Below are 16,604 nucleotides of genomic sequence, written 5' to 3'. Positions count from 1 at the left end.
GGTTGGTATTTGAATGCGTTAGAATTATTTTTTTTAAATAATTTTTAGAGTTTCGATGGTTTTCGTGAACCAGTGTTTCGATAGCTCTTGTAATATTTCCGAACTCTGAGAGGATGCCACTAGAATAATGATAGCCCTACCTTATATTAGGGGTCCTCAGTGTTCCCTCTCTCTGCCAGTACAAGAACTCAACGGCGAAATGCACCTAACCCGGAAATGCACTAGCAACCTGTGATCAGTTGCGCGGTAGGAAAGGTACTGAAATGATTATTTAAATTATTGAATCTTTCCAGTGAGTACAATTTCTACCTAAATATGAACGCAAAATTCGGCTCGAAATATAGAAAGGGGAACGGAATGGAACTCTGAGAGAATGCCATCAGAACAATGGAAGTCCTACTTTTGGTCTTGGTGTCCTCAGTGTAAGAAATATAATTTGAGAGTTTCACGGACAAAAGTATTGTAGTGATTTATTTTTGGGGTATTATGCCGTGTTGCGCTATCTCCTTCTTTAGCCAATATTTCGAACAGTATCATAGTGTCCATCATCAGGGCAGATGTCAGGGCACACACTGTAATACTGTCCGAAACGTTAGATAAAGAAGGAGGTAGCGTAACCCGGTATAAATACCCCACAAAGAATACATTATAATTATAAGATGTAATTTTTCATAATGATATGTCACTACGCATTATAATTTTATATGTTACCTAGTAATGTCTATAGACGTAGCGTAGGTGTTACGTTTCACAGTCGACCGACCTTTCATGGTCACATGATCACAGGTTGCCTGTGATGACGCGTTCAAAATTTACCATTCGTTATGCGTACCTTCCATAAATTCACCTTTAAGAAGAAGACTTGAATGAGAATCGGTAATCTACTCACCGAAAAAAAAAAATTTATTCCGCGATGTTGAAAAAATTTTGAGAAATTCTTGATGTATATATCTTAGAGATATCTGGGTTCTGCGTATTCAGAAGTGACGGACGTATGAATCCCTCCCTCTCACTGCGGTGTAAGACGATGCGATGGGTCGAGAGAGCCTGGCTGGTCAAAGAGCCTTCCTCAGCAGGTAGACAGACGCATCTGCTACTAAGACCCAGTCAAACCTCATCCCATGTACCAGGCATTCCTGCTCAAGTCACCAAACGTAGTGAACCATTCGGAATGGCCTACGACAGAGGTGTTGGTTGTCCAATGAACGGTTCCCAAGGCGTGGTACCAATACCCGCCTCCCAAATTATTTAATGGTACGATAAGTTCAGAAAATTTAATAATTTCGCTTCATAATTACTGGTTTCGTTCACTTGAAGCCCGCAAAATGTGACGAGTCGCAAGAACTATCAATTAAGTTAATGAATATTTTACATTGGAGGGAAGGCACGTACACTTTATTTATCCTTTTTGCAAGTTGGGATCGAATCGCAATTATATGTTCGCAATTATATGATCGTAATTATATGTTCGCAATTATATGATAGCAATTATATTTTCACAATTATATGATCGCAATTATATGACTTATACATATAGTGCATGTGTATTAAACAGATAGGTGTGTTTGTAATACATTTGAGTGAAATAACTAGTTTTTAAATCAAAACGCTAACTCCACTTTCAGTAAGGTCATTATCACTGTACTTTGCCGATGCTCTAATTAAACCAATTACTTACTTTATCAGTCTCACTCATTGCAGATGTATAAATGTTATAATCTTTTATTTACCGATGGATCAAAATCTCCAGACTCTCCTAACTGTGGCATAGGTATTAACGTTTATTACAATAATTCATTCAATTTCAAAATTGTTTTCGATATTTTCAGCCGAGTGCATTGCAATAATTGAATCTTTTAAATAAATAATTTTGAACATTCCCTTGTTCTCTCTGACTCACTAAGTTCCCTTCAAAATCTTAAATACAGCCCTATTTTTCATCCTGATGATCACTTTGTATGCCTTATTATAGTGCCAATAGTCTCCATTCAAAGCTCTCATAAAACAGAAACTCTAATTTGGATTCCTGGACATGTTGGCATCGTGGGTAACGATATTGCAGGTTCCTTGGCAAAGCAAGGATCATCTAACCCAATTCTTACCTTGGAAAACAACATTCCCTGACATTTTTTTTCCATCCTCATAGATAGGATCCCGCAATGTTTGGAAAGAGTATTGGAACATTTCTAATCTATCCAAGGGAGCCTATTATGCATGAATACAAAGGACTATCCCATCAAAAAAGATATTTCCTCACTTATTCGAATGAGGATTGGACATTGTTCCGTTCTTTCTCACCTTTTTAAAATGCACGTGCTTGACTCCTCAGATTGTTCATTCTGTGTTCTGGATGTAGGAACTTTAGATCTCCAGAGATGTGCAAAATGGGTATCAAAAACCATTTGAAATGCAAAATGGAAATGGGTCAAAAATTTTCCATTTGAAAATGCAAAATGCAAAATGGTTTTTAGAAAAGCATTTCAAATGCAAAATGCAAAATACCTATTTTCAAAATGTATTGAAAATGCAAAATGGTTTCTCAGGTCAACAATTAATATAATTATTTATTTATTTATTACACGCCCTAGTGGGCTTTTCTTTTAAAAAAATATAAGCATTTTGTATCAGAGTAAACACTTAAAAATTAATACAATAAAGAAGAATGTAAACATAATGGCAAAAATAAATCCTCACGCATATAATTGAATTTAAAAGATTCAACAAAACAAAATAGTAGAAGCGGAGAAGTTATATGGGTACATAGGTCTATTTGTGTCTAGAAGAATAAAAGTGATAGAATATACAACATTTATACTGATTAGTTTTCAAATGAAATATATCACCCAGATCAGAATATTTGTTTCCGAGATTGTGAAGTCTCGGAATCGGAGAATTTTGGTAAGCTAGTGTCCTGGTGTTATTGAAGTAAAAAGGTAAGAAATGTCGGCATGATTTTTTGGGAACTAGGATATTGATACATTGAAGTAATTCGGGACAGTCAATTTTAAAATGTAGTATTCTTTGTAACAGTATTAAATCTGTGCTTATTCTTCTTTCCGAAAGTTTCAATAGAGACATTTTATCCAAGAGGTAATTGTAATTTATGTTTTGTAAAGGAATATGCAATTTATAATTTATAAACTTTAGAAACTTCCATTGAATCTTTTCAATGTTATCTGAATGAATATTAAAAAATGGAGACCATAACGTAGAGTTATACTCAAGTTGGCTTCTGACAAGGGTTTTATATAACATAATAAATGTTCCTAAATTATTGAAATCTTTTGCAGCTCTCAAAACAAAGCCAAGAGTCTTTAGGGCCTTGTTGATAATATTATTAATATGACATACAAAGATGAGTTTACTGTCGAAGATAATGCCTAGATCAATAATTTTATTAACACAAATTAAATTTTCATCATTTAATGAATATTGAAAAAAATTGGATTACTTATTTATATAATTATAGAATTTTTAAACAATTTTGTCATTTAATAATGGAAATCAATGTAGAAAAAACATATTACATGATGGTAAATCCAAAAACACCACGACTACAGATTATGAAACCACAAAAAATTTGCGCGGGACTAATGTTGCCAACGTAAAAACATAGAAACTGCTATCCAACATTTAATATTACAGCGTCATGGCTCCATGTTCAGTATTTGAATCAGTATTTTTTGTAATGGTATCACTCAATTGCCAGGGCTCCTACCAGGGAGCAACGTGACAAATGTAAATTATCTCTCATAGCGAGGTTGAGGACCGACTGATATTTGGGGCTTATGAAAAAAAATGAGTGGAGATAGTAGGAAGAATGTTGCAAAAAGCATTTAAAATGGAAAATGCATTGAGAAAAGCATTTAAAATGCAAAATGCAAAATGGTTTTTAGAAAAGCATTTAAAATGCAAAATGGAAAATACCCATTTTGCATTTTGCATTTCCATTTGAAATGGATTTATTTGAAATAAAGCACATCTCTGTAGATCACATCGTTTTTGGTTGTCCCTCTCTAAGCAAATATCCTCTCTTCTATCAAGCGTTATCTAAAATTGCCTCCCCTTCATTCAACATCTCATCTCATCTAAGTCTGAATTTGACTCCAATAATAAATTCACCTTCTCTTTCTCCATAATTTAAAATAATGGCCTAGAACACCCTTGAAGGGTGAAAGCCAGAAAAATTTGGAAAAAAACAACCAGGTTAAAAAAATCTGGCATTGATATAAGCATGAGTAACGATTATAATCCGAGCAGTATACGGCCCTCTCCCTCGTATAACTATACCAACGCTTTACCGGCGTATTAGGAAATCTTTATAAGTTTAGTACATAATAACTTTTAAAATAACGTTAGCATATGTACTATATATAGATACTTATTGCCCCAGTATATGCTGTTTGGAATTGCGATTTGGTTAACACCCACCTCTTTTAGTTTTCATAACTGCGCATAGGGTTTTGATTGTCGCTAAGATAGCAATTTTAGATATTTCACTTCTTGCGTTTGCTACATCTGTTGATATTGTTGAGAACTAAAATTAATTTTACCAAAAGTTGGTCATATGATATACTTATACTCTCCATGTGACATGTAGTTAACAAAATTCGCCGTGCATTTAACGGCAACAAGTAGTAAGGGTCGACATGAGTCCGCCGATCGTTAGGTATTTGGTATTTGATAAATAAACTTTTATTTTGGTGGACAAATACTAGCGACGTTACTTGACCTGGACACAGTGGACACGCGCGGGAATTAAAACGCCTACAATTCTCAAACTAAGGATATTACAGATTTAATTAATTAAATCTTTTTTATATTAAATTAAAATGTCACTTATGTATATACTTTTATAAAATGAATACATATTTAAAAATTTCTCCTATAAAATTAAACCCATTTAAAAAAAAAAAATGAATTAAGGTTTTTCTTGTAAGATTTATGCATAAATATATTAAACCTACTTTTCTATACATAACATACACTTATATATAGTATGCTTATAATATTTATATACCACAAAGATAATTTTATTGTTTTAAGCTTTTTTATATCAACAGAGTTTGAACTCTAGATTCCTCCTAAAGACTTGTAAAACAGAAGACTTTTTTAAATTTTTTATTTATTCATTTAAACAATACAATATAAAGAGTTATCTAATATGCTTGCAATATAACATTATAATAAAAATAACGCACTCGTGGCTGATCAAAGTATTAAATATATATAAAATCAACCCCATTATTATTAGCTTTTTGGAAAATATTATGTCCTTTTGGAATACCAATTTACTTTTGAATTTAAAAGGTAAGAAAATATTAATACCGGGCATTTCAATTAAAAGAGGGATTTTCAAGGAGACTCATTGAGTCCTTTTTGGTTTTGCCAAGCATTGAATCCTCTATCTAAAATGTTCATTAAAAGCAAGTTTGGAATAAAAATTAAGGGTAATACAAGGGAGAGTATTACAATTTCGCATTTGTTATGGATGATATAAAATTATTTTCGAATTTTGAACAAAATTTAGAAAAAATGATCGAGGTAGTTAAAAACTTTTCAGATGATATCAAAATGACTCTTGGTTTAGATAAATGTAGAACGATCCATATAGAGAAAGGCAAAATTGTAGATGGGGACGAGAGTATATTTACAAATTTCCAAATTACTAGTATGAAAAGGGACGAGGTTTATAAGTATTTAGTATTCCCACTATCAAATAGATTAGACCATACTAGTATTAAAAATGCTTTTAGGATTAAACTTCAAACTAGGATCAGGAAAATATTAAAATGCAATCTATCTGCTAAAAATTTAGTAAAAGCAATAAATACTTGGGCAATACCTCTATTAACGTACTCATATGGCATAATTAAATGGTCTAATACAGATTTAGATAACTTATAACGATTAATTAGAACTACGCTAACAAAGTTTCATTGCCATCATCCAAATTCAGCTATAGAACAAATTAATTTACCTAGAAATTTAGGAGGTAGAGGTATAGTCAAAATAACTTCTTTGAAACATAATCATGTAGAAATGCTAAGAAATTTTTTCCATAGGAAAGCTCATAGCTCAGAAATGCACAAAATAATTTGAAAGGCAGATAGAAACATTACACCTTTAAATTTATACGTCGAGAATGCCAACATTTTTATAAATCCCAACCAGGAATTATTAGATTCCTGGTCAAATAAAATTTTACACGCAAAACACTTCAATTATCTCAACCAAACGTATGTTGACAAATTTTTGGCAAACAAATGGTTGAGTATTGGAGAGTTGAGCGCAGAAATAGAAGGAATTATGCTTGCTATTCAGGATAGAGTCATTAATACTAAAAATTATAGGAAGCATATAATCAAAGATACAAATCAAATTGATGATTTATGTAGAAAATGTTTGGCTTTTCCGGATTATCTTTATTCTGGGTAGGTAATGCATTTTCACCTTGTTCATGGTAGCTAGAACAAAATAAAATCAGTATAACTGCAAATATAAGTGATTTTTAAAAAATATAAGTGAGGGGTTCAAACGGTTTAATTATCACCTTTGTACTTCAACTCCTTTACAAGTTGTAGGGAAAACATTACGCATTGGAGTAGAGTCACATCTGAAAAAAGGTTAGAATTTATTGAAAATAGATCGCCTAGGTACAGTCTGTAAAAAATTGTACAGTAAAAAAGTATACTGGGTAGAATTTGTACACGGTCGACATTTGCTCCAAGAGAACGGGTCGATTCTACGACTCGTATTCGAGTTCAACGGCTCGACTGAGGAATTATTTGCTGGTCTCTGTATTTTCTCCCTTCAACAACACGGAACTCTTCGAGACACTTTTTAACTTCTCCCTTTCCTCAAAAGACCCCCCACACAGCATCGTCACAGATGACACAGGCTTTTAGGGAAATTATTTTTTTCAGGGACTCCTGTGTATCATTATTCAATGGTCAATAAAAAACGAACTTACTCGGAATTTCCAGTTACCAATGCATTATATATACTCGTATCTTCAAATGAACGCATTCTGAAATAAATTAAAAGTACAAATAAGTATGTAGTTATAAAACAATAGAAAAAATATTTTGTAATAGAATAAGTTTAATGCATTTTTTATACGGAGTTGTCCCTTAACGATAATTTCTGATACTGAAGTTTGCTTGTTATTTTTTTTGCGTTGACTGTATTTTTTTAAATTAAATGAAATTATAATTTTACAAAGAAATATGTAAATTTTATAAATTTATACGTAAGAGTTAAATTTATTATTAATATTAAAAAAAAACTGCTTGACTCATTAAATAAATAATCGTCCCACAGTTTAATATTCCTCAACTCCCCGGTGCAAAAACCACGAGAGAAAAAACCTACGTGAAAGCTCGCCTAGTAACGGGTCGCAAAATTCTAGACGTTGCATAATTTTATAATTTGACATTCTGAGGGCGAAAAGTATCGTCGGGATATATTTTGGGGTATTACGCCGTGTTGCGCTTGAGCTAACATTTCGGACAGTTTAGCATTGTTCATCGTCAGGGCAGATGTGTAGATTGTGGTGAATTTTGTGTTTTTGTATACAGAAAGTTACCCCAAAAAGAAATCACGATAATTATTTTCGTTTGTATAATATTCCTCAACAAACTAACTAACTTACTAACCATCACGCCGTTTACCCGCAGGGGTAGGCAGAGAGGACGGACCGCCAAATAACTCGGTCTTGGCACACACTTCTTGCCTCATTTACATTCATACATCGTCTCATACATGCTCTTCTATTATTCTGACTCTTTCTATTATTCTGATTCACTTGGTCGTGCCATGTCTTCCTCGGGCGTCCCCGACTTCTGCTACCATTCACATTTGCATCGTCTATTCTCCTTACACTCCTTCCTTCGCTCATTTCCTCTACATGCCCAAACCATCATTCCTCAACAATAAAAATCACAATATTCCTCAACAATAAAAACTAAATAAAAAAACTTACCCGGCAATTCCAGTTTCCAATGCATTTGAATTAGAAATATCTCCCAATGTATGTATTCTGAAATAATAAAATAGGTGTAATTTTTACTACATAATATACTAGTAAATATTTCAAATACTTATTTTCAAAATAATAATAAATATATTATGTAGCATAAACTGAAATTGGTTTCTTCTTACCGTTTAGATTGCAACATGTGTTGAGACTTTTGGAGATATAATTTATTTTAGAAATTCGACAATTTTTTTGTTTATTTCCCATTTAAAAAAAAATATTATTTAACTGATATATAGCTATATACACGTAAAATAAGTTAATCAAATATTTGAAATTAAATATTACTTACAATAAATTACGTAATTTTCGATGCCAAAAATACTAGTACAGGTCCACCAAGCTTGCCGTCTGGACGGCGAATTGCGATTGTTTGAAATAGGCTTATGTAAATCCGAATGTTAGAGAGAGCGCGCTAATATTTAAAACGATTGGAACGAACAGACGTAAGCGACTGCTGTGAAAATATTTTATGAAACACGACTCATTTGAAATAAAGCAAAAATCTCTCTCCAATGTCTTTAGTTGCATTTAATCATACACTCTGAATTTTTTCGTGCTTATAACATATTAAATAACAGAACAAAACGTATTTTTAATAATTTTCGGAGCTTACTTTGCGATTTTTTTCTATCGAGGGAATTTCAAATAATTAACGTTTCGGCAAAACAAATGTATGGATATTATCTTCAAAAACAACATTTTTTTTTGGAACTCCAAGACTTAAGGAGTTAGCGAGAAACTTGATATAAAATCGGTAGAAATTGAAAATGCCGGGTCTTAAACAACATATTTTATGTAACGAGACAACAATATTTGCAAACGTAGATACCTAGTACATTCTGAAATATGAATATGTATTTGTATTAATGTTATGAATATTTGTATTAATGTTATGAATATTTGTATTGATATTATGAATATTTGTATTAATGTAATGAATATTTGTATTAATGTTTTGAATATTTGTAGTGGCTTCAACTTTTAATAGTGCAATGCTTGTAATGAAAAGGTTCCTAAATACATTTCAAGGACCTTTACCAAAAACGTTGACAATATTCATGCATAAAAGTAAACTAATTACAAATATAAATGTTTGCTGGGAACATTTCGGACACACAGTTACAATAAATAAATAATAAAAAAACACTTAAATATAATATTGGAAAACACTCACTCAAATTAAATTCAACATTGAAACAATAGCCCCTTAGAACCATATATTAAAGTAAAAAAACTCGAGGCACCTTCCGTTCTAATTTGAATGAAAACACATGTTTCCCTTGTGCCCAGCGCTCAGCCTTATTTTCACTCGCCTGACATCGTAGTACTCCATCCTATTTGAATTTCATAAACACAGTTTTGTATTGGAAATTTAAGCCTCAGTTTGGCAAATACTTGGATCACGAAACACGCCCACAATGCATTTCTCGTGTTCTTCTTTATGCTATGTTTAGAACATACTCAAACGCTTTGAAAATAAGAATAAAGAATTCATCGAAGATCTTGTCTGTCGCCGAGCTACGGCCAAGCTGTACGGACTATCAAAGCTACGTAAATGAAAGTTATGCATTTGGTGTAGGTAGAAACAAAGGCGGGGCACCGCTGTGTATAGATTCGATTTGCAGTAGTATCGGTGAACGGTGTTGGCGATACCTTGGTGCGTGCGGGTTCATACTAATAACAGTCCATGACCCATTTCTATTGTATCTATTATCTATTGTGAACCAAATAGATAGTATAATAACCATAATTTGCAATGTGGTTGACACATCTGCTAGTGTTAGTATCTAAATGCCTGTACAGTTTTGATTGCTATAGAGCTGGGACTCACTTCTCGACGAAGTCATTCCACTCGAACGAGTGGTTTGACCTACTCGTATTTCGAGCGGGTTCCTGGGTATCAATTCTCCGATTCAGGCCGCTCGGAAACACCGTCAAAATTACATACATTGCTCGAACAACGAGTGGTTCGAACCACTCGTTGAATTAATAGGAACCTGCCTATAATTATTGTTGTACATACAAAGGAGCAAAACTCTACTATCAAGGAACTTTACTAAATTGGGCGAAACCCATCAAAAAGCCACCTGTACGATTTCATTTTAACACGATTTTTTCCTATCTAGCTAACGTGTGACCACAGTGAGAAAATAAATTAATCCGACTAAGTTTGTTTCATTATAAAAATAATTTAATACATATTTATTAGACTAACCTACATTATACACTTGCTTTTACTGATCAGCCTTTAACTCAAGTCTCCACTTATTATTATTATTTTTATTTGAGACACAAACAGGACATTTAAAGTACATTCTTGTGGTTGGTATAAAATAAATTTACATACAAATATAAATGTCCCTAGACTAATGTGTCTGCAGCAATCACATTTGCACATTCTCTGAAGGAAACACAACAATATAAATATTTTACATACAAAGCTTAAAACTACAAAAATGACAATACATAATAATTTTAAAAATATGTTTAAATTAGGTATATAATGGAAAATATCAAACCATCAAAAGTCAACAAAAAATAATTGTTTTTTATTTTTTATTTTGGTACCGAAATCATGGAGATATCTCTTGAAACAAGTTATATTATTTATGAAAATATCTATTCAAGCATGTGTTTTAGCAATATCGTTGTATGATCGAGACATTCTAGACATAGGATTAAAATAACCAGTGTTATTGGTAAAAATTTCGGTCCAAAATATGTTAAGGTTTCTAGTGAATTTGGGCCTGGCGTTTAACTTGATTTGATGGACTATGTTACTATGAACTTGATTATTCACAATTTTGTAAAGCATTAATTAAGAGGTCATTTGTGTTTCGTCTTTTAACTATGTAGACTCTCTAATTTGAAATATGTAAGTCTTTGTTCGTAACCGTCTAGTAGATGGTAGACACCTGATCGATAAGACAAAATCCGTGTAAATGTTCTTTGGACAGATTCTAGATACCTGTGTGATATAATGTGGATTCCAGACTGTTGACTCATACTCAAGAATACTGCGGATTAACGGATTTAACAGAATTATTAGGCTATTAGAATTCTTTAACAGTTTAGTTGATATTACAATAAAATTATTCAACAGCAGAATCGCCAACTGCTCATTACTTATAAACTTTATGCTTATTACACTGCATATTATTGTTGTTTATATAATTTTTTTTCCGGATGCACTGATCACATTTTCCTAAAACATAAACTGTAATGATTTGCTAATATAAAAGGTATTAATTATCAAATGAATAGTTATAAAAATGTCGCCTCTCAAGATTTACACAAAGTTTTAAAACCGCTGATTCGTTAGAATCCAACTTTCCATATTATTCTATGATGCGACCATAAAGAATATAATACGTCGATGAACTCAAGTGAAATGTTTCAAATTCTAGCAAAACATTACAAGGTTTTATAAAACCCCGAATGATGCCTAAAAATTAAAACATTAAACAGTAAAATATCTGGTTTCATTAGAAACAAAAATATGCAATCATAATAATTCCAATACAGCGCTCAAATTAATGATGCAAAATGTCAAATTCACCCAGGAAGACCAATAACATCGTTAACGATAAAAAAACGATCGTGAAAATATTATTAGCCATATTTTTATGTGTTGGTTATGAGTTTTAATAGTTATATTAATTTTCCTTGACTGTTGGCAGTGCCCTTGAATATTTTAAATTTTAATACCTCTTTACGACCACTAGTCAAACCAGCAGATATTATTAAAAATGTTCATGAATATTGTATTAGATATCAAATTATCATTAGTTTGAACATGTATCGCTATTATGCCAAGCGGGCATCTCTAATCTCTAAATAGTATAACACAAAGTTGCCATCCGCGTCTGTCTGTTTATGCGCTCAGTTCTTCTAAACTATGCAACAGATTTCGATATCTATATAATAATAATAGATTCAGTATCATTTAGATATTTTTTTACGGAAGGTTTACTTATATGATACATGCATATTTTATTTACAAAAAGTAGAGAAAAGCCGATGTTTTGTAATCAAGCCGTAAAATATATTTTCGGGTGCTTACATTGCTAACGCTGGCTAAACCTTATGAGATTCATCAAAATAATGTAGTATGAAATTGTGTATCTTAAAAAGGCCTACAGAAAAGACCTTGGTCGTAAATGTTTATCTCCTAAGGATAATCCCCAGTAACGCCGGGTACACGTCAAATATAATCGATGAAATAGATAGTGTTAGTATAAAATTATAAATTCTAAATATCAAACTTGAAAAGGTTGTAAAAGACGCTAACCAAATTTTTACTCCAATCCTAGAAAATATCGTTTTGTTTGGGAAATTAGTAAGAAAACTGTACCTTCACTTTTATGATATAATACATAATGTTTGAAGTTAAGCCGATTGTTACAATGCAAACTATGAATTATTCATTTTGGCTATTTTAGGATTTTATTAATGTATTCCATTATAAATATTTGAGTCAAACTGGAAAAAATTAACAATTCTCTTTCCAACGTCAACAAAATTAAGTATTTCCGCATTATAGAAAAAAAAAAAAACACACATTTATGAAATATGGACGACCGGTCATATATAACCCTCAAATGCTGGATGGGTTAAACGCTTCCAATGACACACTAAATTACATACATATATCCGCTTTTTATAGGCCTAGCACTATTTACAAAAAGTGTAACTGAGACATACATTTTTTTGTAAAAGTTTCGCCCACAAAACATAGTAAGTAGGTATGTATTAATTTTGTAAAAGTTTCGCCCACAAAACATAGTAAGTAGGTATGTATTAATTTTGTAAAAGTTTCGCCAACAAAACATAGTAAGTAGGTATGTATTCATTTTGTAAATGTTTCGCCCACAAAACATAGTAAGTAAGTATGTATTCATTTTTTAAATGTTTCGCCCACAAAACATAGTAAGTAGGTATGTATTCATTTTGTAAAAGTTTCGGCCACAAAACATAGTAAGTAGGTATGTATTCATTTTGTAAAAGTTTCGCCCACAAAACATAGTAAGTAGGTATGTATTCATTTTGTAAAAGTTTCGCCCACAAAACATAGTAAGTAGGTATGTATTCATTTTGTAAAAGTTTCGCCCACAAAACATAGTAAGTAAGTATGTATTCATTTTGTAAAAGTTTCGCCCACAAAACACAGTAAGTAGGTATGTATTCATTTTGTAAAAGTTTTGCCCACAAAACATAGTAAGTGGGTATGTATTCATTTTGTAAATGTTTCGCCCACAAAACATAGTAAGTAGGTATGTATTCATTTTGCCAGATGCAGGCCAGATATATCGGGTCGCTTTGACGTAACGAAATCTATATAAATAAAAATGTTAATGTTCGTTTGTTCAAAATCTTAAATCTCCGAAAGTTCTTCAGCGATTGGTTTGAAATTTTTACACAACGTTGCGTTCGAATATGCGTGTGTTTTTATATACCTATATTATATATATGTCACCTGTGGCTGGTAAAATCATGCTTAAAAAAACATCGCTATCTGTTGGACTTAAAAGCAACACGCGCTATTGTTACATGCACAGACAGATTGAGCCACATCAACGCGTGGCTGGGTACAGCTAGTTATAAATAAATATTAAACATAGCAAATAAGCCTCAATTTGGTGGGTCAACTGACAAAAAATATTACGAAACATATAAATCTGTAGAAAATATTAGTGTAGTTTGTATCATAACAAATAATTTTATACTATGCTCGTAAAAATGCAATTATTCTGCTTGAATAAAAAAGAAAATTGTCACTAGATTGGCGAGGCTTCTACGGGGTGAGTACACTGATTACCAGCGGAGGAAGTATGGTCATGTTGTACATTGGATAGTTTGCAGTTTGCCGCTTCTTTGTCTTTGGACAAAGTACAAAGTGATTCAGCTTTTAGGTTTCCTAATACCACACTGTGTTCACTGTCACACATCCGCAACGCTTTGTAATCTGCCACATTGGGGATTTTGTTACCTTGATAATTCTAAAATGTCATTTTATTAAGTATATCATCAATTTCCTATTATAACATGGACGTTCGACTCAATTTATCATCATTAATTTTAACTATCCTATTACCTACTAATAAAAAGAAAATCTAAAGTTGTATGACCGAAGGTTCTATGATGTTTTCACTACAATTTCAAAATGTCTGTGTTGCATCTGAAACTACTTACGAATTACAGCTTCAAGATTGACTTGAAAATTGACAGTATATTATTTAGAGGAAAGTGTAATAAATAGTGTTTTCTGGAATGTAGGAAAGAATAAGGTATGTAACACGAAAACGGGATGACAAATCGTTTATCACTGTATTTCTGCCATAAATAAACCTCTCATTAGATCGATACCTTCGGGCTTTTCGGGCGATGAAAATAACTTGGTCTTAACAAATCATAGATATTCCAATATATATACATTACAATCCTTATTCGGAGACTAGTTATTATACTATACACTAATGAAACTCTAAAGTCTATGGAATAGAGTTTTTCATTGGTGGATATACTTAGGCAATCATATGACGTCACAATACCCTCGATCTCTGCGAGAGAGCACACAATGCGTTCACAATATAGTGATACCTTCAAGTAATTATTATCGCAACAACAAAACGATTGAGTTCTCAAAAATATATTATGTACTTCCAACACAGTAAAATTTCTTCTTTTTACATAAAAACGAGATTATGTACACGAAAAATACCAACAACTTGCTTCCAATGTAGTCCCTATTCATAAATATACCACTCTCTCCCTATCCTTCTGTTTTCAAAACAATCGTACTCGAATTTGAAGTATTTTCTTGCAATTGTTATGTTCCATTATTCAAATAGTTTTTCAGCAAGGTGATGGTTTACGCCGGTTACGGAGAGGTAAGAACTGGTCTCAGATCAAGACCAAACAGTCTTAAATAATAATAATACTTTTTATTCTGAAAATAAATGCAGTAAAGCAACTTTAGTAAACATCATATTCGACATAATCTGTTATTGAACTGTTATTTTAATTAATACGTTATCAGATAATCTTGATATTTACAGTTACAATACTAAGGACGGGTTGTTTCGGAGAATTTGAACAATTCATCAAATTTCAACGTTCATTTTCAAGTTCTGTGAAAGATTTTTTAAATTTCTGTTTTAATTTCAGTTTTGTCGAGCAACTAGCCTATAATGATATAATAACAAAACTTTGATAGGACTTTCACAGAACCCGGAAATGAACGTTGAAATTTGATGAAATGTTCAAATTCTCCGAAACAACCCGTCCTAAGGATTGGTTATTTCACAGAATTTGAACAATTTGTCAAATTTCAGAATCGATCAACAAGTTCTGAGAAGGTTCTATTCAAGTTATGTTATTTTTTCAGTTTTGTGAAGCAACAGGCCAATAATGATATAATAATAGAAGTTAAATAGAACTTTCACAAAATCAACTTTGAAATTCGATGAATTGTTCAAATTCCGTGAAACAACCCGTCCTTCGTGTGGTCGAGGGGTAAGACTCATTACAACAAATCAGGTTCAAATCCCGGCGTGTGCAAGTAAATTTTATTTGATTAATTTATGTTGTTTCGTAATTAATTAATTTAAAAATAATACATACCTATACAAAAAATATTTATGACACGTTGCCGAGTGGACTTGTGTTATTTCACAATTTAATTATTTGAAATAATAAAAGGTATATTTTAGACGTTCCAGGGTGAAAGATACTTTCAGTATAACCCTGATGTAAGAACACAATTCAGAATTGATACATTGCCTGAAATGGCACTAGCCGTTTGGTGACTTGATCTGAATATCCAGGTACTTCCCCACTTTAATATTTCCCATCCCTATCCCCATCTCCTTCCCTTCTACACTTAATTCAGCCTCACAAAATACTCAATCGGGAATGCCGTAGTCTCACTGGCTCCAGACGGTTGGGATTCTTGAGCGATATTCACATTAAAAATACATAATTTTAAATATTATAGTAAAATTACAAGGTGGTGACCTCAAAATAACCCAACACTGAAAAAGCGCAGGTCATCGTTAAAAATATTCCATAGAAAACGTATCTAGGGCATCCGTTACCGGATAGAAAAACCCAGAACGACGGGATATGTGACTTGTCATGTCACTTTCTAATATCAGTCAACATATTTACTAAATATTGACAGAAAAAGTGATATTAAAAAATCTAAGGACAAAAACTTAAGCCACCAAAAACACATCTTAAAAATGAAAATATAAAATAAAATTTACATATTTTTTAAAAGTGTGTAAATAAATAATAGATTTTAATAGTTGACCCATACAATTAACATAAGTGACAGATAACAAAATCTTGAAGTGGGAATATTAATATTTTTGTGAGATTTATTTTATTATTGTCTAAAAAACGGGTACAAAAGTGAACGCGAGCCAAAAAACGGATTCGAAATACGTAGTTTTTTTTCTCTTTGTTTATTATTAAGAAACATTTTGCCACATTTACCCAGCAAAGCATACAATACATTATCAGACTTTTCGTAACGAATTGTGTTGCGGTTGAAATTTTT

General features: G+C 32.1%; 1 protein-coding gene and 1 long non-coding RNA gene across 2 annotated transcripts in view; both read right to left on the bottom strand.

Annotated features, from left to right (window-relative positions):
• Positions 1–16,604, bottom strand: part of LOC149425382 (uncharacterized) — a 69,479-nt gene that overhangs the window by 34,614 nt on the left and 18,261 nt on the right. The gene's annotated exons all lie outside the window — the stretch shown is intronic.
• On the bottom strand, positions 6,974–8,239 carry LOC149425383 (uncharacterized). The gene is made up of 3 exons (XR_016305694.1): positions 8,164–8,239; positions 7,985–8,041; positions 6,974–7,030 (listed from the first exon to the last, which is right to left on the bottom strand). It is a non-coding gene; the product is annotated as an uncharacterized LOC149425383 (long non-coding RNA).

The sequence above is a fragment of the Hesperophylax consimilis genome, chromosome 3, assembly GCF_061612785.1.
Source record: "Hesperophylax consimilis isolate HC1 chromosome 3, BYU_Hcon_1.0, whole genome shotgun sequence".
Lineage (NCBI taxonomy): Eukaryota > Metazoa > Arthropoda > Insecta > Trichoptera > Limnephilidae > Hesperophylax > Hesperophylax consimilis.
This window is presented reverse-complemented; position numbering and strand designations above follow the sequence as displayed.